Below are 25042 nucleotides of genomic sequence, written 5' to 3' on the forward strand. Positions count from 1 at the left end.
CTACCTGGGGATTCTTCAAAATTCTAATGTTAGCTGGCAACCCCATACATAAGAAAAAAACATTGGGGTTTTAAAGAGGACTATTTCAAGTTTGAATGATTTTGCTAACTGGTTGTGGTGCAGGCCAATAAAACTAATGTTAGATGTGTAAATGCCATAATGTATTCCTATGGCAACATTTGGGAGTGAGATCTTTGGCTTTGCGTCAATTCACTCTATCCAGGTTACTGAAAATACTTTTCTAAGGGGTTTGTTGTCAGTGGGCCCAAGCACTCTGTCTGAAATTACTCATGAAGAATTGGTCAGGAATTGTATTTATGATTATATTTGATTGAGCCCATTTCTATTTTGTTGTTCAATTTGGCACAGGGAGGAACGAGATTTGAATCACTTGATTCTCAGGGATTATTCGTCTTTAGAAAATGACTTTTAAATTTGCTGGCTTAACTACATAAAATCCTGCTTTGAACTCCATGGGAGGTCTAGTTCATTGTTTGATCATAAAGCCATAGAAAAACAAGCATTTACAATACAATTGGTCTTGCATTTGCAAGTGTTTAAGCTATTAGCATTATAAATGACAATGCATTTTATTTATCTGTTTTGATAATTAACACATAAATAAAAGGCATTGTCATTTACAATGTCAAAAGCTCAAACTCTTGTAAATGCGAGACCTCGGACTTCATTGTGCAGGTCTGCTTAAAAAGTGAAAGCACACATGGCGCCCTGAAATTTGCAGGAAAAGATATGTCATGCCTGCAGTAGGAAAAACGCATTAAAGAAAATAGTGCTTACTGACTAAATAAGACATACTGTGTAACAACTGAAGTAAAAGGGTCAGCCCTCATGGGAGGTTACAAATGAAGACAAGGCGGTGCTAAGGTGGGACTAACAAGCCTATTAACGAATCAGAAGCCGGCATTTATAAAGGACAATGGCACAACCCAATGAAAAATATGGTCGGAGCTTCAAATCCATACTTGAATACAGCATGCCTCACAGAGCAGCGCATGCACTGTCCAGGCTCCACCTAACAAGGATGTGGTTTGGGTAATGCAGACGTTTTCCTGATGGGTGACAGCGGAGCGGGAGTAAACTGTGGTACCCAAGCAGTCCATGGGTACATATAACATGATTAAATCAGTGAGGGAAATCGAGCTGTATCTAATCCTGTATTTGTCTGAACATCATCAATATCTTTTAACTTATTTTAGACTGAGTATTTATTATCAGCTTCTGTTCCAAAAAGGGCAATGGTTTAAGCCAACTTGTCTTCCCCTTTATACCTGTGAAAATGTTTCTGTGTATGATAGCATTCACTTAGTGCTAATCTGCCCCAAATTATCTTCCCTGTGCTCCAAGTATAGCAGGCACTTCTGTTGTTGATGAACTTTCGACAGATTAGGGCCACCTTTCAATATTTACAATTGTTATCCACCCCTAAACTGAGTTTTTGTAATATACAGATAACTGGCAGGTGTCTGTAGTGCTAACTTGTAACTATGCAGGATTCTTTATTATGACACTTTTGCACCTTATGAAAGTCTGTTGTGGTATTATTGTTCTTAGGTTGTTTTTATGTATTGTTCTTATTGCGTAAGGATTTTATTGGTGTATGTAAAGACCTGCTGGGTTTATATGTGTACTCATATGACTTTCATGGAAAATCGAATAAAGTTTATGAACTGAACTGAACTGATATAAAATGAATCTACATTACTATTTATCACAAAAATAGTTTTACTTTTTCAAGTTTAATAAGCTTTTTTTAACTTTTAGCTATACTTCACTTATTTTGGAAAACCAAAAATTAATGGCAGTGGAACATTGGGAGTCCTCTCTCAGTATATGACGTCATTTTTTAGGTCTCGCCTCAGCAAGCGTGCATGCGCTGCTCTGCGAGTCATTTACTAAGGGCTTTTGAACTCAGAACACACGCTGGTGTGTGTGCTTTTTATTTATTAACCCACAATTGGCCTGTGCATGCGTCTTTCTTAAAAAGACAGCATGCAATTGGTCCAAGGCGGGTGATTGTACCGCCTTCTTTGTTCCCTGGCCTAGGGTGCTCGGGAGCGAGCATTAATGCATCTGTTTCCAATTATCGAGTTTGCGTTAATTTGAAACAGATGGCGCGATGGTGATCAGCACTGGTCGCGCTGGTTTCTCTTTTTTTAAGGCATTTGGGAATGTTTTTCTACTGCCCTCTCAGAACAAAGCACCTCTCTTGGCAAACAGAATCACCCCCCTCCACCCTCACGATGGGTACCATGTGGGGCATGTTCCTCATGAGATGGGCAGTCGGGGTACATGTCAGGCGGTCACAGTCTAGGCCAGAGATGTGCATGTGCATGGCTCGGCAGGTGTATGCATGGGTCATACATGTGAGGCTCCAGGACACACAATGTGCCAAGTCTCTCAAGCCCTCCCGACGAGTGTACCAATGGGTCATCAGGTCAAAATGCAACTTGTGCTGCGAGGCTGCCTCTGTCCTCGGGTCACAGGAATACAAGTTAGTACAATTGCAAACAATCATTGACTAAAGTTGCACAGTTGGAATGAAGAAACTAAAAGATTCAAGCGTTTGGTCCCCATCCTGTTACTTTGCTTGAATTATATTTATTTTATTAAACACAACACGTTGTGATATTTCCATCGACATGAATCCGTCACAGCAGAATTCTAATTCAATGGTTCCCAGTGCATTTCAGACATGCTGTCCATCAGGGGAATATTCTGATCACATCTAAAAAATTAAATCAGAAATGACTACCTATGCGGCAACAATTCAGGTAGAGAGACCACCACCTACATGCATTGTGAAAAACATACCAGCTGATAAAAGTTACCCACAGGTAATCGTGTTAATAGGGGACACAAAAAACCAACTCAAAAACAAGCCACAAACATCAGAAAAATAAACTGAAAAGGCCTTTCCCTGTTAGGAAGATGCGAGCAAACGTGCTGCTGTCGTCTCATTCCGAACTAATCGGCTGTTGGCTGTAATGAAATGTATGAAAACCACAGATACGGCTCAGAAACAAAACCATTCAACCCGGTGGCGGAAGATGAAAGACATTAATGTCCACTACGAGTCACACATGCCAGGGGCTCCAAAATAAGTGATAAAGTAAGTAAAAGACCCAACAGTCAGAAATTAATAAAACATACAAGTGCTCGCCCATATGTGCCAACTGTATAAACTCCTCAAAATAAAACATGTTGTTTGACGAAATGGCACCTCTCACTGAGAACAGAGTATGGACACTTGCTTCTTTTTTTATTTTTTATTTTAAAAAGACCTTTATTATTCATGATGCATAGTAAGCATTACATAGAATACAATATCCGCCATCAACCAAAGGAGCTCCGCCTGTCAGCACCAGTGGGAAAAGGTAGACACAGCCCATCAGCCGGCATCCCGGAGGCCCGGTGGCGTATAGTGTGACAGACATTCAGAGACAGTAGTGATCAATCCTAACATGTCGGTAGAAGCAGATGGAACAATAAGTGTTTGTAAAGACATGGCGTCTCCTGCATGCACAGTACAAGTCTGTGCGCACAAGGCGCTGATCGGCGGGACCCCCCACACACGTGGCGAAAGCCTTAGTAATCTGAAAAAAGGTCTACAAACAAATTAACTACCCCAACTACCCCCCCCCCCACCCTCCCCCGTGTGTCTGCTATCCTGCTCCTAGTAACTCACCCCCAGTGGTACTGTCAGCTAGTTCTTGCCTCCTCACCCGCAACCAACACTCCAGAGACCCTAACCCGAGTACCAGCCTGCTAGGGAGAGATGTTGCCTAAATCATTAACCCAAGTACCCAATCACCCTCCAACCCATCTCCTCTAAGGGATTACGGCTATTGCTCCAACTGACCTTGTGGGGAGTCCGGGGGGTCCAGATCCCTGTCACTGACCGAGCTCTCCTCTTCACTCTGCTGTACATACGCCTGGTAGAGACCCCAGACATTTTTGGGTCTACTTCTGGGGGGGAGTTGTTTGCTATAAAGTTCTGATTGAGTGCAGCAGTAGAGCAAGTCACCCGCCCATCTCTGTTTGGTGGGGAGTGGTCCCCTCATCCAGCATTGAGCAACTACCCTTCTAGCCATCAGAAGTGCCATATCTACCAGCCGACGTTGGGATGGAGGAAGAGGCTTAGAGTACCCCAATAGCGCCAATGCCTGTCCGATAGCCAGCTCCGAGCCCAGGATCGCGCTAATCTCTGAGAAGATCGCCACCCAAAACCTCTGAACTCCCGGGCAGTACCACGCCAGGTGGATAAAATCCGCTACCGGCGCGTGGCACCGTTCACACTCCGCTGTCTGTCTAAGCCCGTATCGGTGCAGTCTCTCTGGGGTATAGTACACTCGTTGCAGAAATTTAAAGTGCACCAATCTATGTCTGCCATTAAGGGAAAGTCTTCTTGTGCTGGTGCAGCAGTATTTCCACATATCATCCTCAATCGGCATCTGCAAATCGTTCTGCCAGTCGTCTCTGGCTTTGGAATGCTGGAACTGCCGATGGGCCAGACCAAGATTGTTCAGATTTGAAACCAGCTTGCGGGAGGACGTGGAGTTAATAACATAAATGAGCTCAGGGACCTCCTGTGGTTCCTCCATTTCGGGGCCCAGCGCGTCCCTGAACGCACTCCGAACTCTATGGAACTGAAACCGCTGTAGGAGCGTAGGCTCCAGTGGCGTGGGGGTAAGCTGTTCCCAAGTCTTCGGCACCCCTGCAGCAAACAGGTCCTCCATTTTCGTAAGCCCTAGCGCGCGGAGAGCATCCGTCACTCCCTTTTCCCTCAGTGGGCCCAACCACAGTGCCCAGTCAACCTGCATTTGCGGCGAGTACTGGAGTTTACAATCTCGCGCTCGTCCCAGCGCATGCCAGGCATGATTGGTGGACTTTAGTGAGTCCAGCTGACCTATGGCACGATCCTCCGGGAGGCAGACAGTGGCCGGAAGGGGGAGAGGCTCCGCAAACAAGCGTTCCAAGTTAACGTGCGGTATGCGCGGATCCCCATGAATCCAGGAGTGCAAGTGTGACGCCTGCGCGATACGATAGTACCTCTCCATATCGGGGGCTCCCAGGCCACCCATTTCGCAAGGGAGCATCAGTGTTGTCCACTTTACTCTAGGCTGTTTGCCTCCCCATGCCAGCCTGATGAGGACCTGTGTGAGCTGTTTGAAGAAAGCCTTAGACAGCACCACTGGAATGTTGGTAAAGAGGAAAAGGAACCTAGGCAGGACTATCATTTTCATGATGGCAATCCTGCCCATAAGGGACAACGGCAGCTTGCACCATGCGTCCACGTCCTCCACGAGCTTTGTGTACGCTACGCCGTAATTTTCTCTGATCAAAACTTTCGGGTCAGTGTGGAGTTGAATGCCTAGGTATCTAACGGACTCGGTGGTCCACTTCAGAGGATATTCCATTTCAAAAGGCTGTGTCACGGGCGTCAGTGGAAAGGCAATGGATTTATCCCAGTTTACCTTTAAGCCGGAGAGAGCGTCAAAGCGCACAACCTCCCGCAAGATGGCAGAGAGATTCACTTGGGGGTCGAGGACGTACAAGAGGGTATCATCTGCATATGTTGATATGCCAATTTTATAAGTGGGGAAGCTAACACCTTCCAGGCTGTGGTATTGTCTAATTGCGCAATAAGAGGGGCGATAGAGGACACCCCTGCCTAGTGCCTCTGCTGATTTCGAACTGGTCAGTTACTCTGTCCCCAATCTTCAACCTTGCTGTAGGCCGGTGGTACAAGGCTCCCAGCATTTGCAAGAACGGCTCTCCCAGCCCCAACTTCCTAAGAACTCTAACCATAAAGGGCCACTCCACGGAGTCAAAGGCCTTTTCCATGTCCAGGAAGACCGTTAGGGCAGTGTTTTCGTGACGCACGTGCTGCATGGTTCCCAACACCGTGTGGATATTATATGTCAGGTTCCTGTTGGGGACGAAACCCGCTTGTTCTGGGGCAACCAGTTCCGGCACTAGAAGCGCCAACCGCGTGGCTAACACTTTGGCGAATATCTTAGCGTCCACGTTCAGCAGGGATAGTGGCCTGTACGAACTGCAAGATTCCGGGGGTTTCCCAGGCTTTAAAATTGCGATAAGAAGGGCTTCTCTCATTGAGTGAGGCATACTGCCCTCCTCGCAGATATCGTCGAAGAGTGTAATCAGATGGGGGACCAGTTTATCTTTGAATGACTTATAAAAGCCCACCGTCAGCCCGTCAGCGCCCGGCGCACTGCCAGACCGCATACCCGCAAGCGCCTCCAAGATCTCGTCCTCCTGTATGGGGGACATCAAGAATTCCCTGTCTGAATCCGGCAAAAAAGGCATGGCTATATGCCCGAGATAGTCATCAATCTCTTCCTCAACCCGCAGCGATCTGGTCTTGTACAACTCAGCATAGTACTGCCGAAAGGATTGTAGGATCTCCTCCTCGTCTGTGAGAACCTCGCCCTCCCGTGTGTGCAGCTCATCGATCACAAGTGGCTTTCTGGAGCTGCGAATCATTCTCGCTAGTAAAGCGCCCGGTCTCTCTCCCTCCCCGTACGTTCGGGCCGTAGCATATTTGCCCATGTGATGTATTTCCCTGTCAGCTAGTTCGTGGTATTCGGTTAGGAGGAGGTTAATTTGGGGGTCAGCCTCTGCGTCGGAGTCGCCCTGTTGTCGACCCTCCAAGGTACACAGCCGGGTTTCCAGTTGTTTCAGGTCGCGTCGAATGGATTTGAGCACACTGGAGTGTTTGGATATGGCCATACCCCTGACATAGACCTTAAAAGCCTCCCAAACAGTTTGAAAACTGTCCACAGTCCCCAGGTTCGTTTCAAAAAATACATCTATATCTTCCGCTAGTACCGCGCGAAACACGTCGTCTAGAAGGGAGTAGGGGGGAAATCTCCAGGTAAAGGGGGGATCACTTTCTTTGGGATCACCAATTGCAGCAGTATAGGAGAGTGGTCAGAGAGGGTACGGGGCAGTACCTCGCAGTTCTTAATGCTATCTAGAAGGGCCTGGGACACTAACCAGTAATCTATTCTAGTGTGAATATTATGGTAAGCAGAGTAGTGCTTGTAACCACCTTTTGTGGGGTGCCTGCTTCTCCACACGTCCACCAGATCTAATTTAAGCAGCTCTGCCTTCATGTGCAGAGCCGAGGCCACTGGCCTCCGGGCAGGTCCCGCCGACCTATCCAGGTCTGGGTCGAAGACAAAATTGAAATCGCCACCCCACAACATTCTGGAGGAAATGTGTGTCCTGCGCTGGTGGGCGGACAGCGTAGTGAAAAATTCGGGACAGTCGTAGTTTGGCCCATAGACATTAACTACAATCAAATCAAGCCCTTGGCCTATACATTTAGCTATAACAAACCTACCCTCCGTGTCCGACACCAGTGGCACCAGTTTTAGTCGGGAGGCCGGATTGACCCACGTGAGTACACCCCTGGAGTGTGTCGTGAACCCTGCTGCCACAGTATGTCCCCCTAGTCCCCTGGTCTGCAGCATTCTGCTGGAAAGTGGGAGGTGAGTCTCCTGAAGTAGAGCAAGGTCAACGTGGTGCCTGTGCAAGTAACTGAGTACCTTACGTAATTTACGGTAATCGTTGAGCCCTCTCACATTCCATGTCAACATCTTCAGTTTCTGCAAATTCTGAGTGACATTCTCGTCATTAGCATTCGTCATCTCAACAGCAGGATCAACAGGTCACCAACAGCTGTGTTACTGTGCCGCAATCTCCCTCTATTCTTGAGAGCAGGCAACACTTCACCCAGTATTAGATTCAGAGCACCATAAGCAAGATAGCGAGGACAGTTCCCAACACTATTCCCCCTCCACCCAAAGCCGGCCTCCCCAAACTTGGCCTGACAGTACTCAGCCCACCCACAGCCGACCACCCCCAACCTGGTCAGACAGTACCCCATACCACCCCCCACACCCCAAAAACACAAATTCAAACAGTCCCTTAATCGGCTCTCTATGGAGCCTAACAGCCGAAAGCACAAGGGCAGAGGTTGCCAGCCAAATGTAGCCAGTCACCAATCCACCACGATAAAGCTGGCGTGCCCGCACGCCTTGCCCCTGCTAAGAGTTCGGTGCCTTTGGCAAGACCCAAGTTGACAAGTGGAAAGGTTTGTACTTCTCACCCAGCCCCTCGGTTCAGTTTCATACTGGGGCACCCGCGCTCCACTCAACTCCCCCATAGTGCAGGTTCCAAGTCTCGAGGCCACCACTCAGCCCCCCCAAACACCCAGAGGAAGTGGAACAATCTCACCCGGCAGGGAGTCGCCAGTGGTCCTCCGGTACTCAGTCATTTGGGGGCCAGTCATGCTGGAAAGTCTCCTGGTTAACAGGGGGATGGCTACTGCAGGAGCCGTGTTTGTCCTAGACTTCCAGCTCCTATACACTTAGTCTTGTTCGTCCATGGGCGAGGAGTCAGCGGCATCGTCATGATTGTTCCCCCGGTCGGCCTTGCGTTCTCTGGCCCATTCCTTCAAGGATTTTTGCAGTTCTCTGGGGTCCGTAAAGAAGTGTGAGTGGCCTTGTTTGTTTATCCGGAGCTTCGCAGGATACATCATGGCGTAGTCCAACCCCAAATCGCGCAGCTGTTTTTTGTAGGGGGCAAACTGCCTCCTTTCCTCTTGCACCTTGGCTGTGAAATCCGGGTAAAGTGAGATTTCCATGCCTTCATATTGCAGTTTGCCTTTGTCTCTGGCCAGACGGAGCGCCGTGTCCCTATCTCTGTAGTTCAAGAGTTTCGCGATTATGGGACGGGGGTACGCGCCTGGCTTCGGCCTAGGTCCCAGCGTGCGGTGGGCTCTCTCAACAATGAACATGGGCGAGAAAGCTTCCTCACCAAGCAGGGCCTTCAGGAGTTTTTCCACGAAGAGTTCCATTTTGCCTGTGTGTGTGGTCTCCGCCACTCCCGTTATGCGGATGTTGGACCTCCGTGACCTCGCTTCCAAGTCTTCGGACTTGTCCTGAATCACCTGTAGCAGCCTGCCAAACTGCTTACGGTCTTTGTCCCACTCTGATTGCGCCTCCTCCGCTTCTGTGAGCCGCCTCTCCGCCATGTCCAGACGCTCGGCATGTTTGTCGACCCGTTCCGACATGCGGTCCATGCGGTACGTCAGGGCATCGATCTTAGTTCCAATGGCAGCTATGCTTTCGTGCAGTCCCTTTTCCATGGACACCAGCAGCTCTCGAATATCCGCTCCCGCGGACCCGTCGGTGGTAGCGCTCCTCGGAGACGATTCAGTAGCAGGCGTCTCCGTCCCCTTGGTCCGGCGCTGCTCGAAAGTGAGCTTGGCCTGCGTTCTGTCATTTTTACCCATTGCTAATCTGGTGGACATCCAGACACTCTATGACGCCGGATACAGCGGCCAGACAGAGTGAACCAGTGGTTTCCTGAGTCCTACGGTGGTATACACTCCAGCTACACCAGGGTCCGGCCAACCCAAAGGAGCTCCCAGACTCGCGCTCCTTACGTTATCGTGGACCGCAGCACCACTCTGGCCCAAAGTAGTGAGCAATCGAGGGGGTCCCACTGCGATCGCTCACCGACCTCAGTGCATGGTCCCGCACTCCCAGGCGAGCAGTTCTCCCAGCCAAATGTGCAAGCCGCTGGTTCCTCCCCGACAAGTCTCCTCCAGGCGCAACCCGGCTCCAAAATGGCGGCGTCCACGTGGGCCGGGTACCGGCAGCGGACCACCCATAGAAACACTGCTCAAGTGTCCCAAACCACCACGTTGGCGAACAAGACCTTCCGTTAGCTTGTGTCAAGCAGGGCGCGGGGACGGGGCCGCAGTAGGCGCTATCCAAACATGCACGTCTCGGAGCCGCTAGGGCCGCACGGGTGTTCACGATAGGTGCTCAGATTATCAGCATGGACGCAGCAGGACTCCCTCCGCGCTCTCGAGTGTCGTTTTCCCCCGGAGCGCCCTCTTACACCGGGGGAGTCGCCTGCAAAGTGTGAGCACTCGGTATCAGGTCAGCAGCTAATGGCGGGGTCCACCAAGTCTGGTCTTGTGACGTCTCCAATTCCCCGGCTCCACTGCCTCCCACAGCGGGCAGCTAGAGCTCGGTGCCTCGCTCCTCAACGCGACTCAGGTGCTTCCTGGCGCGGGGGGTAGCACACCTGTCGTCCCCGCAGGACTCCCCAGCTTCATCAATGGATCCGAAACTCCGACTCATGCAGCTCCGTTCAGGCCGCACGTAGCGTGACGTCGCCCGGCTGTTGTTTCAGGGGAGGCCGTGGATTCAGGCCTGGTCCGCCGCCGCAGATCCCTTACCACCGAGGCCATCTGATTCGCGGCAGGTCTAGCCGCTGGCTCCCGGGGGTGCTAGGGAGTTAACAGCGTTGTCAGGGCCTCATTTGGCACGGCTTAGGATGAGTTTAACGGATATTACTGGGGCTTAGGCGAGGAGCCCAGCACTCACACGTCCGCCATAGACGCCGGCAAGCTCCGCCCCCCCATGGACACTTGCTTCTACCAAGGAGGAAGCAAACAAAGTCTGCGCATTACTGAGGGTAAAACGTCACTGCTCCTGGAGGTTCAACCCAACGAAACTTAAAACCCCTAGAATACCTGATGGGAGAAAAATTGAGCACAGATGACATGCTACAAAACTGATGCAATATCATAAGGTGAAACAAGAATTGGCATAGCCAATAGGTCTCGCTTTTGGACATTATAAGTGTTTAGTTATCCAGCGCAATATCCTTGGTGCAACAACATCAACTGTTGCATGGCTAAACACTTATAAGGTGCCAAAGGCGAGACCTATTGGCTATACCAATGCTTGTTATTTCTTTTGTTAAGGTCTACCAGGATTTTCCTAGCATTTTCCAACAGAAAAAATAACATTGGAACCTCCACTGTAGGGTGGAGGGTCTGATGTCGACTGACCGGCAGCCTAATATCCGAGGGGTCTTCGCTCAATAGTTCCCAATGTGGGCCAAAGAAGATGATCTGCTGGCAGAATCAGGGAAGTTTCCCCAACTCATGAGAGAGTGGGTGGACCAACAATTTGGTGGATAGGGTACACTGTCACATTTGCAGCAGATTACCTTGTCTGCCAAATTCTTAATATGTCCATAAAAGGTGCATGCCAGAGTTGAAACCCATGTTAGATCTTTTACCTTTTTTCCGCAAACCACCAATCCTTTCCTTGATTGAATTACTTCATTGTGTCAACCCCTGAACTGCAATGGATATCTAGTAGATCTGACTTTGCATTTACCCACAAGTTCCTTCTCCATCAAACTGACTTCAGTAGATTGCTTCAAACATGACACTATGATGGCCTCAGTCAATATTTTGGCTACAATATGTTGGTAGCACAATATATTTCTGCTACCGGTTCTTATGTACAACCGAAGAAGTAGCATGAGCCTGGCATACTGGAGAGGTGTTTCACATAAGCTCCAAGATGTGAGTTGGCAGGTTGTATTTTTCCAAAAATCCATTCTACTGGGTATTATGGAAGTCCTGAGTTATGAATTGTGACAACAGTTCTTAAATACCAAGCTAGATGTTGCTAAGAATTGGTGAGCTGCAGCAGCACCACCTTAACATGAACAGCTGAGAGAGATGGATAGTTGTCCACTTTTGGAGGAGACGTTTTATCACGCTAGTGATGCTCCTAAAAACATGACAATATTTGTGGTTCCTGGTGGAATTATTTTGAGATCTCTTTGTGATTGGTGCTTTGATTGAATTGCATTGTTCCTATCAACTGTGATAAAATCTCATTATACTTTACACATTGCTATACACTGGTAGGGCTTGGTCTTATCCTGCAGTTTTATTATCTGGGCCAGTACATAAATCACATTCCACTAGTGGTCCTAATTACTACTAATGTGTAAGCAGCAACTAAAAAGTAGTTAGTTGGTCACGATTTATAACTTTGCAATAAGTAAATAGGACAGTTTGGATGAACTGTAATATACTGCAGGACTTTAAAACGAAGTGCTTATTAAAGCTGGTTTCAGCACTGCAGTCAGTCTCCAGGTTAAAGCCCTGTTCTGCCCTGTCCACTTTTGGAGTAAGGGAACACAGACTAAAAGAGATCACGTGCAGTAATGACGTGGTGTGACCAAATGCGGCTACCTGACTAAGGGCCTGATTGCGATGCTGGTCGGATGAGCGTCCAACCTGCATCGTTGCGGTAAAGGCACCGGCTGACAGGTAGCCAGGGGAACCGACCGCCAAATTAGGATCCAACCACAATGTAGGCAGTCGGAAACATGCATCTTTGCATTGAGGCTTGTGCTGCGGCCTGAAAAAAGGGTGTAGCACAAGCCCCAATGCCAAAAGTAATGTTTTTAAACATCCCTGCCCCCTGTGGCAGGCACCATGCAGTGCCTGCCACACAAAAACAGGGATGTTTAGGGGTCACCAGGGCCCATAGTGGAGTGCCAAGGGGGATAGGGTCCTGCTAGGGTCCCCAGTACAGCCTTCCCACCAGCCTTTTCACTTCAGAAGAACTGACATATAATGGCTGATGGAAAAGGTGCATCGTAATCCGCAAGGTAGTGCCTGGGAAAACACAGCCTCCATTGTGGGAAATACGATCCGAGTGACCGCCCGATGGGCTTCTTGACCCATTGGAAGCTGTTGCTTGGTCCCTAGAGCAATGCGGTCCGGCCAACCGCATCGTAATGTAGCGGTCTGACAGCAGATATAGATATTGGTGGGACCGACAGCAGTTGGTGTCGGTCCTAGTTACCTCGTAATCGGCCCTTAAGTTACTATCAACGCAGTGCTAGACAACTTTGGGAGTTACATTAATACATAATATGATTCTGTCACTTGATTGAGTTATTTACATATGAAAATTGATTGTGAAATGTCTGTGGAACCCACTGAAAGTTGCAGTGTGAAGTTGCAATAGGCAGGTGATGAGCACATGCAAACTTTGACTTGACTTCAAAGACAGGGTCCAATGTGAGGGATAATAACAAGTGCCCTCCACTTTGTTTTGGTTTAGATCCAGAGGCAGTTAGGATAGCCACAGCACTCAATAGAAGGTGCACCTTGGCTCAAAATGGTAGCACATGCCCTACACCAGCGGCAATGGAATTGGGTAAGTGGGGGACATGGTTAGCCCTCACCATGTGGTTCACCCTATCTATAGAATTCATGGTCCATTAGGAAAAGGCAGCTGTTTACCACAGAGCTCATGTCAAAACTGGAGAGCCATTTTTGTTTTGATGGAAAATGGCAGAAAATGGGAACGGGGTGATGTTCCAGCTAAACTATACAGGGGTACTTATTGACAAGTGGCCTTGACCTTGGCATTTTTACCCCTGTACTCTTGCAGAACCTGTCCTTAAATCACCCTCCGGGATTACTCTTGTAGGATGCAACATTGCCCTTCTCTTAATATGGCTCAATGGTAACTGTCATACCAATGCTGGATTTAGACTGCCTCATCTGCCTTTTCGGTATGGGAGGAAACTCTGTGTAGGGCGATTGCGCTCCACAAGCTCTGACTCTTGAGTTGGAGTCAGGTTCCTCCACCCTGACATTTAGTATACAGGCCAGTAGTGGGTCTCTTATTGGGGCCTTCACTGTTCAGGCATACCCTCAAACAACATCATCTACATCTCCACTAAAAAAAACACCAGGGTTAACTGGAACTACCACCCAGAACACAGCAACCCACAGCAGTTAGGAAGTGGTTGAAAAGTTGGCCTAAGGAGATCTCAGCAAATTCCAGCAATCTAAAACCGAAACCAACCACCTCAGGCCTCCCCCCACCACCAGCGAATCTAAAAAAACATAAACCTAATCAGCTAGGAAGCAGAAGAAGGTAAGTTAGAGAGGTGAGAATGGCAATGCGAAGAGGAATCTAGGAGGGCAACAAAAAAGACAGGTCCAGGCCACAAAGCAGGGTGAAAAAAGTGGAGATAGTGAATGAATGCCAATCTGACCACTCCAGGGGTATTCAGATGCCGCACCTGCACATTTGCCAGACCTTCACGGATATCAGAATCCCAACCTTGAAATGAAGGCTATTCAGTAAGGGAAGGTTCTAGTTGTATGTATTCATTTGTGGTGTCACACATGCCCTGGTGTCTGGTGAGAACCCATAAGGAGTTCTTGTGAGCGAGCACTCCCGGGATGGCCATTGCATTATTGATCCATGTGGACAGGACATCCCTCTCGCATTACCAGGTTTCAGAAGTGTGTTCTTCGGCCTTGTAAGTGGTGGACATTGATACCTACCTGCAACTCCTCTCCTCATTCCTTTAGGATAAGGGTGACAATTTTGATAGTGAGCATGGGCTTCAGTCCAAGTGAATTCATGAAATTCGGGCTGGGTCCTGTAGCTGCTACAAGTGTATGTATGGGACGAATTCCTTTAGATTACAACGGTTCTTTATTTTCTTGTATGTGTTAAAAAATTTTTTGCGTACCACGTGACTGTGGGTGTAAATGTGTGACAGGTCACTGACAGTATCCAGCAAAACAAGCCCTGACTGGCCTGAGCAGTGTACAGCCCATACTATTAAAGGCAGATCATTGGGGATTTGCGATTGTTGCATCTGCCTTCGACAATGGCCCAAGGCATGGGGTTGTGATGGGCTCCAGTCCCCAGTTAGTGGGTATGGACATGTCTGATCATAATGTATTGTATCTGCTAGGGAGGGGCATGAATGTCATCATTGACACTTTGAGTCTTTTGCGTTTTCATTCTTAGTTTTTGGGGTAAGGATGGGGGCACAATGAACCGGATTGCCCAGTCACCGTTGTGGCAGGTTAGAAGCTCCAGTGTGAGTACTGCAGTCAATCTTCCTACCGGTTGCAACTCAGAAACATTAAGAGATTGATTAGGGCAATGGTATTTCGTGTTTTTCACCCAAGGGCCGATTGAGACCATAAGGACATTGGCAGTGCAAGGGACTCTAGCCTCTGCAATTGACCGAACAGGCCCTGGTGGTTGAGAGAAGCGTCTCTGGGTCCATCCAATTACTCACTTACGCTCTCAAAAAGGCGTGTGTAGTTTCACGTGCATAAGAAGACGGAAAGGAACTTCATTGTTGATCCCTATTTCAAATTGAATGTTCTTGTTTTGTTTGCTAACAAAGAATTAGTTCGCTGTAAATATGAAGAATGAATATTTAAAGTATACTTTCTCAATGCAAATGTGTGACATAAATGCGACATTTACTTTAATCCACCAATGAGCATTAAGTCTCAGTGACTGGCACGTGGGGGGAGGGTGGAACAGCACTGTGCGCATTCCCAGCCTTTACAATATGCACATGCCATGTTTTCCTTAATTGCACAAGAATGCAGACAGGATTTAAACTGTTGTATGGCACTTATGATGAATATATGTCAACAAAGGGAGAGGTAGGGAGAATCAAGGACACTCTTTTAATCCCCGGTTAAATGTCATACAACAAAAGAAGAGAGGTCTGGTCAGTCACAAGGCTGCCAGGAATATGGAGCAAGAGATAAGAGGGTTTTAACACAGTCACTCTGATTGAGTAGGAAGGCCCTCACACACCGACCTGGTCAGTGTCATGCTTCATCATCGGGCCCCACCGAAGAGACCGAGTGTCTCTTCGGTGTGCTGCGACGCCAGAAAGACTGCGGAGCTGGTCGGGTGGGGAGGACGTGTTGTGAAAAATAGAGATTAAGGGCCAGATGTAGGTAAGTGAGATTTACCGATTTTTAATTACCGAATTTTACCGATTCGGTAATTAAAAATCGGTAAATCTGAGGGGTGGATATGTAGGAACATCCAGATGTTCCTTTTAACGAATCGGTAAATATCTGTATTTACCGATTCGGTAAATACCGACCGGTAATGCCCCATTCATTCCTACGGGCTTTGAAGCCCATAGGAATGAATGGGGCATTACCGGTCGGTATTTACCGAATCGGTAAATACCGATTCTGACAAGGGTGCAGGGGGTGTCACTTTGACACCCTCTAGCACCCCCAAAAAAGGTTCGGGGGCCATGTGGCAGGCATACCTGCCCTAAGGGCAGGTCTGCCTGTCATATGGCACAGGTGTGCATGCACACATGTGCATGCACACCAGAATCGGTATTTTACCATCAAATAGTATTTGATGGTAAAATACCGATTCTGTAATGCTTGTGGGACTCAGAAGAGTCCCACCTACATATCAATTTTACCGAATCGGAAAAAATACTGATTCGGTATTTTACAGAATCGGTAAATTTACCGATCGGTAAATTTACCGATTCTGTAAAATACAGGGCCCTACATCTCAAATTGCATTTACCGGTCGGTAACGGCCGAATTCGGCCGTTACCGACCGGTAAATGCCTACCTACATCTGGCCCTAAGAGTGCCTAACAGGGTATCAAAAAAACTTTAATGAGTGATCCCTAAGACACGTGTAGGTGGTATACGTGTCTGAATTTAAGTGCCAAGGTTGTTAGGATTTGGTTAAATTCAGCTAAATACCACGTGGTTAAATTAATCAGTCAACATGTTTCTGCCGTACTAGTGGTATGTATTCACCAAGGCATTCTTCAGGACTATACCCCGGCGGTATGGACACTCTAATAGTCCACCCTAACCTGGGGACGTGAAAGTGAAAAAAGAAAAGTGAAAAAAGTGCTTAAAAATTAGAAGAGCAAATGCTCATTCTGAAAAAAACCCAAATTCAGGGGTGTATCAGCACTTTAAAATAGGGCGCTACTAGCACCATGGGTCTCGGGAGGAGGATTGGAGCGCGCCTGGCACATCGCCCTCAGCGCTCTCAACCCGCTTCTCAACCTGCAAGAATCCTCAAAACCGGACCCCGACGATCATCGTCGGGGTCCGGTTCCTCCTCCCGAGACCCATGGTGCTAGTAGCGCCCTATTTTAAAGTGCTGATACACCCCTGAATTTGGGTTTTTTTCAGAATGAGCATTTGCTCTTCTAATTTTTAAGCACTTTTTTCACTTTTCTTTTTTCACTTTCACGTCCCCAGGTTAGGGTGGACTATTAGAGTGTCCATACCGCCGGGGTATAGTCCTGAAGAATGCCTTGGTGAATACATACCACTAGTACGGCAGAAACATGTTGACAGATTAATTTAACCACGTGGTATTTAGCTGAATTTAACCAAATCCTAACAACCTTGGCACTTAAATTCAGACACATATACCACCTACACGTGTCTTAGGGATCACTCATTAAAGTTTTTTTGATACCCTGTTAGGCACTCTTAATCTCTATTTTTCACAACACGTCCTCCCCACACGACCAGCTCCGCAGTCTTTCTGGCGTCGCAGCACACCGAAGAGACACTCGGTCTCTTCGGTGGGGCCCGATGATGAAGCATGACACTGACCAGGTCGGTGTGTGAGGGCCTTCCTACTCAATCAGAGTGACTGTAATAAAACCCTCTTATCTCTTGCTCCATATTCCTGGCAGCCTTGTGACTGACCAGACCTCTCTTCTTTTGTTGTATGACTTAGGGATGAATGGCATACGTCAGGTAATAGTCTGGTATCCTAGCTGTCTGTTCGTTGAAGGGGAAGCATAAATGTACATTTGACAATTCCAATGAGAAGGGTCTATAAAATGGAGCATAGAATGTCCTCTTTCAAGTTCAAGGAAAGTACAGCTATGGCTTGCAGACATCAATGTAGAGCATTCATGCATCTGAGTGATGGCATCCATGCATGGGATGTAGAACTCTATCATAAAGTTTAACATACATCCAGTGGAAAGTGCTTAACTTGTAAAAAATGTTAAAATATTAAAGAATATACTGGGGCCCAAGTTGGTATTACTTAGAAGCCTGTCACCAGAGATGCCACAAATGCCAGGGCTGCCAAGTACGAAGGTAGCCTGATCTTCATTCCTCCTTATGCCTCTTTCTTCCTCCACCATATACCCCATGCCTCTGTTTGTCACTCTTGAAGATTCAGGGTCCGATTCACAGAACTAACTTAAGACCAAAATCCTAAACGTACTAATTTTGGTATTCACAGAATGCAATTACTACTTTTGGTATTCACACAATGGATTTACGACCACTAAATTTACGTCCGCACTCGCGGCACAGAGGCGGAGATTCCGGCCCGAAGGTGGGACTTCCGGCCCAGAGGTGGGACTTCCGGCCCGGAGGTGGAGATTTCGGCCATGGCTAAATGTCTGCCACCGGCCGGAATCCCACCCTCCGGGCCGGAATGCCCACCTCCAGGCCAGAATCCATGGCCCAATTGCGAACATTAATTTAGTAGTCTTAAATCCATTCTGTGAATACCAAAAGTAGCAAGTGAATTCTGTCAATACCAAAAGTAGTAAGTTTAGGATTTTGTCTTAAGTTAATTCTGTGAATTGGGCCCTCAGTTTTCTCCATTTGTTGCTGCTTTCCTACTTTTCTATTTCTCTTTCAGAGTTGGCCGAGTCAACAAATAAATATGGAGAGCCGAGCCGAGCCAAGGCTTGGCTTGGCTCTTAGAACCCGTGCAAGAACTGAGCCCTGAAAATGTTTGCTATGTAAATCATACAACAAACATCCCATAAAATATGATAAAGACTCTTCAAAATTCATAAAAGTGTACTTCTTTAACATGTGAAATGTTTGCCAATAATACGTCACATTGTAACACTGCACGAGAAATATTTATGAAAAGAGAACATGTTTAAACATAAACCATTAGTGAACTAAGAGGCAAAACAGTTGTCATGTAAACCCTGTATGTGGCACAGATTTTTATAGAGCAACATTACAGTCTATTAAATTAAACACAATAGGTTTTGCTACAACTAGTTTTCTAAACTCACATATTTGAAAGTGTTTTTGTATGTGATAATGAAGAAAACAGAGTTTTAGTAAATGAAATATTTAGGTAAGATCACACAATTTAAGCAAGGAAATGGCAATGTATCCATATTTTCTGGTTTCACTTTGTACAAATCTGAAACTAAATGGGTATCTATTTGTCTTGTTTATGTTTGCACTTTGGTTTTACCTCTTTGTGCTTTTTCTACAGTGTTTATGGCGCAAACTCGACCTGAAGGTATTGGAACTATACGTGAGCATCAGTTACATTACACAAGAACGAATTTAAATTTAACAGGCACGGGGAGATCTAGGGCCTGATTATGATTGCCACGGCGTTGGTCTCCTGCCCGCTGTATTACGATGTCACCGCTTGCCCAGCAGTGGTGTTTCTGATGGCGTGGAACATATTTTCATATGTGTTGATGCAGGTGTGTATATTTTGACTGCATAAGTGTTAAATGTACACATATGCGTGACACATGTGAAAAAATGCCTACCAACAGTACTTTCCTATTGCTGGAGTCCAGACCATATGTGCCCAGTCCAGTAAATGGGTAAATACTTCAAAACGGACTTACCTGGATTTTGACGCCAACAGGGTCATTTTCTTCTGAGTCAAGATGTTAAAGAGAAGGGAGCCCCTGGGGAAAGGGGTCCAAGTAGGAGATGAATGGAATAAAAGGAAATGGGTGAGTATGCACTGCAATTCCTTTGATTCTGCTGGCCAAAGCAGGCAGCCTTCTCACCATTTTTGGCTCAACGGAGAGCCAACTCGTATTTCCGATGGAGGTGAACTTGTCTGTACCGTACCGGCCTCTGACAGCTGCTTTCCCCATACCGCCATCGCAGCAGTCTACGAATGGCTGCCGGCATCATCTGGACTCCGGCGGTCTTTCCGTCATAGACCAGCAACATCGAAATTAGGCGGGGCCGGACCGCCAACTGTGTGGCGGGGAATCTGACGCCACTTTAATATTGGTTGCCTTACCACCAAACTCGCAATCAGCCCCTAAGTGATTTGAAAAAAATAAATTACTGTTCCCGAGCACAGCCAATAAATATTGAGTCTTAAAAGAAGAGAACAAGTAAATCAGATTCTTTCTGTATTCAAAGTTCGTTAAGTTAGTTCCTTTTATTTTCCTTTCTTTTCTTTTCACAAGCGTGAAATTTCCATCACATAGTCAGTCTTCATACAATGTGACCTCTTGACCCTGCTCGCAGGGCCGGTCGCTCCACGCACCGCGCGGCTCCCCGTGACTGTGTCCAGATCCTCACCGCTGCTGCAGCTAGTCCGCCGCTGCTCCTATTGCCCTGAATATTTGGTGACTTTTGTTTTCTGTGCCCTGTGATTAGTATTAGCACCTCTGGTATTGTCACTGTGTTTTTGCTTCCTCGCCGTTCCTGCTGCCCTGTTTATTTGGTGCATTTTGCTTTCTTTGCCCTGTGTTTAGTATCTGCGCCACTGGTATTGTCACTGTGTTTTGCTCCCTTGCCGCTCCTTCCGGGACCGTTTTCCTGCTCTCTGCACCCCCCCTGCTCCCCGCCGCTGCTCCCCCTGCGTCCCCGCCCCTTTTCTTTTGTACCCGTTCCCCCCTCCCTATTCGCCGCCCCGCTCCCGCCGCCCAGCTGCTCCCTCCCACTTCGCAAATTCACCTGCCTCCGGACCTGCACCCCACCGCACCCGCCAGACCAGGCACCAGCAACAACCACCTCAAGTGCATCCTACTCAACACCCGCTCCGTCCACAGGCACGCCGTTGAACTCTGGAAGCTCCTCGACACAACAGCGCCGGATGTCGCCTTCCTCACAGAAACCTGGATGAACGCCTCCTCAGCCCCCGACATCGCCATAGCCATCCCGGATGGCTACAAGATCACCCGGAGGGACGGCGCCAACCAAACCGGAGGAGGCATCGCCATCGTCCACAGAAACACCATCCGCATCACGACCAACTCCGACAACACCCTCACCGCCGCTGAGCACCTTTACTTCCAGATACACACCGACCCCAATTCCACCCTCATCTACAGACCCCCGGGACCACACACACAATTCAGCGAAGCCATCGCAGACTTCATCACCCCGCTTGCCCTCACCTCCTCAGACTACATCCTCTTAGAGGACCTCAACTTCCACCTGGAAAACAACAATGACAACAACACCACCACCCTGCTGGACAACCTCGCCAACCTCGGACTCAAACAACTGGTGAACACGCCCACCCACTATGCCGGCCACACTCTTGATCCAGTCTTCTCCTCCAGCAACCACATCTCCTTCAGCCACTCCACCGAACTACACTGGACAGATTACAGCTGCGCCCACTTCAACTTCAGAAAAACCACGACCCACCACCACCCACAACAGGCTCCCCGAAGATGCTGGAGCAAGATCACCACCGACCAGCTCACCACCTCGCTGAGCCAGAACCCTCCCACCACCACTACGGACTCCAACGAAGCAGCCCGCAACCTCACACAGTGGATCACCAACTGTGCCGATGCCCTTGCACCACTGAAGAATCCTCCCAGCAGACCTGGCATCAAGAAAGCCTCGTGGTTCACCAACGACCTCAAGAAATCCTGCCGCACCCTTGAGAAAGCCTGGCGCCACAACCAGTCAACAGAAAACATAACAGCCCTCAAGAACGCCATCCCCAAACACCACCAGCTGATCCGCACCACCAAAAGGACAGCATTCTGAGAACGACTGGACAACAACACCCACAACAGCAAGGAACTCTTCACCATCGTCAAAGATCTCTCCAACCCCAGCGCCAGCAACAACGACATCACGCCCTCGCAAGTCCTCTGCGATTCACTCGCCTTGTTCTTCCACCACAAGATCGCCGACATAAACAACAGCTTCGGTGCCCAGACCATGCACCCAACCACCGAACCAATGCCCCCCACCCCCACCCTCTGCCCCTGGACCCCCGTCAGCACTGAAGACACCACCCACGTGATGAACACCATCCACTCCGGCTCCCCAGCCGACCCCTGTCTTCACCACATCTTTAACAAAGCCGGCTCCATCATCGCACTCCAACTCCGGAACATCATTAACAACTCCTTCGCATCTGCCACCTTTCCAGGGAGCTCGAAGCATGCAGAGATCATCGCCCTCCCGAAGAAACCCACCGCGGACCCCTCGGACCTCAAGAACTTCCACCCCATCTTGCTCCTCCCTTTCCCCGCTAAAGTCATCGAGAAGACCGTCAACAAACAGCTGACCGCCTTCCTCGAGACAAACGGCTCCCTCGACCCATCGCAGTCCAGCTTCCGAGCTAACCACAGCACCGAGACCGCCCTCATCACAGCCACCGAAAACATCAGGTCCCTGCTCGACAACGGGGAAACTGCTGCCCTCATCCTCCTCCACCTATCGGCCGCATTCGACACTGTCTGCCACCGCATCCCTAACAACCTGCCTCCACCACCCCGGGATCCAAGGAAAAGCTCTGGAATGGATCACCTCCTTCCTCTCCGGCAGAACTCAGAGAGTCTGCCTCCCTCCCTTCCGCTCAGCGGCCACCAAGATCATCTGCAGCGTTCCTCAAGGTTCCTCGCTCAGCCCCACCCTCTTCAACGTCTACATGAGCCCCCTCGCAGCCATCACACGCCAACACTTCCTAAACATTATCTCCTACGCTGACGACACCCAGCTGATCCGCTCCCTCACCAACAACCCCACCACCGCCAGAGCCAGCCTCCAGGAAGGAATGAGAGACGTCGCGGAATGGATGAAGCTCAGCCGTCTGAAGCTGAACTCGGACAAGACGGAAGTCCTCATTCTCAGACCATCCCCCTCCGCCTGGGACGACTCCTGGTGGCCCCCTGCACTGGGCACCGCCCACATTCCCACGGACCACACACACAACCTGGGGTTCATCCTGGACTCCTCCCTCACGATGACCAAGCAAGTCAACACCGTCTCATCATCATGTTTCAACAACCTGCGCATGCTCCGAAAGATCTTCCGGTGGATCCCCCCCGAAACCAGAAAGACGGTCACCCAGGCCCTCGTCACCAGCCGACTGGACTACGGGAACGCTCTCTACGCTGGAACCACAGCCAAACTACAGAAAAGACTCCAACGCATACAGAACGCTTCTGAAGGACTCATCCTGGCATCCCCCGTCACAGCCACATCTCTGCCCACCTGAGAGACCTGCACTGGCTCCCAGTCAGCAAGAGGATCACGTTCAGGCTCCTCACCCACGCACACAAGGCTCTCCACGACATGAGCCCCAAATACCTCAACAACCACCTCACGTTCTACACACCCACCCGCCAGCTCCGATCCGCCAGCCTTGCCATCGCCACCGTCCCACGGATTCGCAGAACCACCACCGGAGGAACATCTTTCTCCTACCAGGCGGCCAAGACATGGAACTCCCTCCCCACCCACCTACGGCTGGCCAAGGACCATCTCTCCTTCAGGAAGCAACTCAAGACCTGGCTCTTCGAGCAGTAGCAGCCCCCCCCCCCTCCCCCCAGCGCCTTGAGACCCTAGCGGGTAAGTAGCGCGCTCTATAAATGTGTTTGATTGATTGAATGTTCATAGGAGTCATACAAAATGTAGCCAGAAAAAACAAAGCCGACACGTGTTTCGTCACGGAAAGCAATCACCAAATGGCCGTCGTCGTATACAGTGCTTCAAAAGTTGTGTCACCACAACTTTTGAAGCACTGTAGACAACGACGGGAGTACTCTCCCAGAAATTTCTATATATCCTTTTTTGAATCACAACAGATTTATAAACTATATGGAGATATTGAACTTATAAATGACGGATGGAGACATGACCGTCTGAGGAGTAAACGACTTTACTTAGTCTTATATAGTACTGGGCCGTAGACAGGTCATATCTGGAATGTGGTGTATGAGTTCGTGAGGAGCTCTTATGCCCTGAAGAAGTCATTGGGTGATTGCTTCCCGTGTGGAAACACGTGTCGGCTTTGTTTTTTCTGGCTAAATTTTGTATGACTCCAATGCACATTATATGAAAACTGACTATGTGATGGAAATTTCACGCTTGTGAAGAGAAAAGTAATGAAAATAAAAGGAACTAACTTAACGAACTTTGAATACAGAAAAAATCTGATTTACTTTTTCTCTTCTTTTAAGACTCAATATTTATTGTGCTGTGCTCGGGAACAGTAATTTATTTTTTCTTGTATTCTTTGTGTTTACACAGAGGAGTTTTGGGGACGTGAGTGGCCGTTTTCTCCTCGTTCCCTGGAGCAACTAACTTTAGGACTCATTGTAAAAATCGGCTTTGCGCAAGTCTAACCTGGCCACGCTTCGTGTTCTCCCTAAGTGATTTTCTCAGAATCAAAGAATACTGAACCGACTCAGAACTTGAATATGGTTCCCCAGTTCCAAAGTTGGCAGCTCTGGACAGGGCGATACAAAAGGGGGGTGATGGACGGAGCGTTTGAGCCAATCAAACACTCACCCCAGTCAACTGATCTGGGTTTAATCAATCACCATTCTTTAGCTCACTCAGCCACCCCAGTTCAGACATGGCCATATGCAAATCAGTCTGACCCTGTGCCTCATGGGAACAGTCCAGCCTGAACTGCCAAGCCATGTCTTCCCTGGACCGGAAACAAGCATCCTGGGACCGGTTTCGGATTCATAATCCTCATCAGCCAGGCTTTCTTGAATCCAGTGGCCAAGTGAGCAAGGGACTCACGTCTGAGCATACCCTGCCAATTTAGGGCGAACAAAGCGATACAAAAGGGGGTGATGGAAGGAGCGTTTGAGCCAATCACTCACCCCAGTCAACTGATCTGGGTTAAATCCATCACCATTCTTTAGCTCACTCAGCCACACCAGTTCAGGCATGGCCATATGCAAATCAGTCTGACCCTGTGCCTCATGGGAACAGTCCAGCCCGAACTGCCAAGCCATGTCTTTCCTGGACCGGAAACAAGCATCCTGGGACCGGTTTCGGATTCATAATCCTCATCATCCAGGCGATACAAAAGGAGGTGATGGACGGAGCGTTTGAGCCAATCAAACACTCACCCCAGTCAACTGATCTGGGTTTAATCCATCACCATTCTTTAGCTCACTCAGCCACCCCAGTTCAGACATGGCCATATGCAAATCAGTCTGACCCTGTGCCTCATGGGAACAGTCCAGCCCGAACTGCCAAGCCATGTCTTCCCTGGACCGGAAACAAGCATCCTGGGACCGGTTTCGGTTTCATAATCCTCATCAGCTAGGCTATCTTGAATCCAGTGGC

The sequence above is a fragment of the Lissotriton vulgaris genome, chromosome 3_1 (genome assembly GCF_964263255.1).
Source record: "Lissotriton vulgaris chromosome 3_1, aLisVul1.2, whole genome shotgun sequence".
NCBI classification, from domain to species: Eukaryota; Metazoa; Chordata; class Amphibia; order Caudata; family Salamandridae; genus Lissotriton; species Lissotriton vulgaris.